Here is a 1,153-nt window from a genome sequence, read left to right on the forward strand (position 1 = left end):
GCCACAATTCTGTCTCTGAGCTCTTCAGGCAGTTCCTTTGACCTCATGATTCTCATTTGCTCTGACATGCACTGTGAGCTGTAAGGTCTTATATAGACAGGTGTGTGGCTTTCCTAATCAAGTCCAATCAGTATAATCAAACACAGCTGGACTCAAATGAAGGTGTAGAACCATCTCAAGGAGGATCAGAAGAAATGTACAGCATGTGAGTTAAATATGAGTGTCACAGCAAAGGGTCTGAATACTTATGACCATGTGATATTTCAGTTTATCTTTTTTAATAAATTTGCAAAAATTTCTACATTTCTGTTTTTTTCTGTCAAGATGGGGTGCTGAGTGTACATTACTGAGAAATAAAATGAACTTTTTTGATTTTTGGAAAATGGCTGCAATGAAACAAAGAGTGAAAAATTTAAAGGGGTCTGAATACTTTCCGTACCCACTGTATATTGATCCACAGTGTTACAGCCGCCGTTTTGGCCACTAGTAAAAGTTACTTCTTCAAAGCGTGGGCACTTCCTGTCGGCTCGGGGGGCATTGCGAGGCTGCCCAGCCGACCAATCACAGAGCTTACGGTCCGCGTCGACTCGACGTGTAGTTCCATTTTTGAGGAGGTGCACGTCAGGCTACGCTATAGGTGATGTTGTAGGGTAGGGGGCTACGCAGAGGCTACGCCATCGATTTGACAGAGAAGTATAAATTGCACTTAAGATGCACCACTCCGTAGCTCAAGAGCAGAGCGTACAACACATTGGGTGAAAAGAGGAGCTGCAGTAATGTGCAGTATGAGAAAAATATGGTGTTTTTTGAAAATTAAACCATGTAAACCTGTTCTGGTACAACCCCTAATTAAGATTTTGAACCTGAAAATGAGCATAATACCACCTCTTTTAGAGAAATTGTCACGATGCAAAGCTAATTTGCCTATTACTTCTTCTACTCCTTCTTTTCACGTATTGAATGTATTGATGAGCGTCTACACTGCCAGAATTCTACAGGAAGAAGAACATATTGACGAAACGCGCTCTCAAGCACAGTTCATCATAGAAATGTCTCATAAAAATATAAGGGTTCATTATGTAAGATCTTTATACATAATGTATATTATATTGCATTTCTGTCAATAGATCCTCCTAAATATACACACTTAAAG

This window comes from Micropterus dolomieu, linkage group LG04 (genome assembly GCF_021292245.1).
Source record: "Micropterus dolomieu isolate WLL.071019.BEF.003 ecotype Adirondacks linkage group LG04, ASM2129224v1, whole genome shotgun sequence".
In the NCBI taxonomy this organism is placed as follows: Eukaryota; Metazoa; Chordata; class Actinopteri; order Centrarchiformes; family Centrarchidae; genus Micropterus; species Micropterus dolomieu.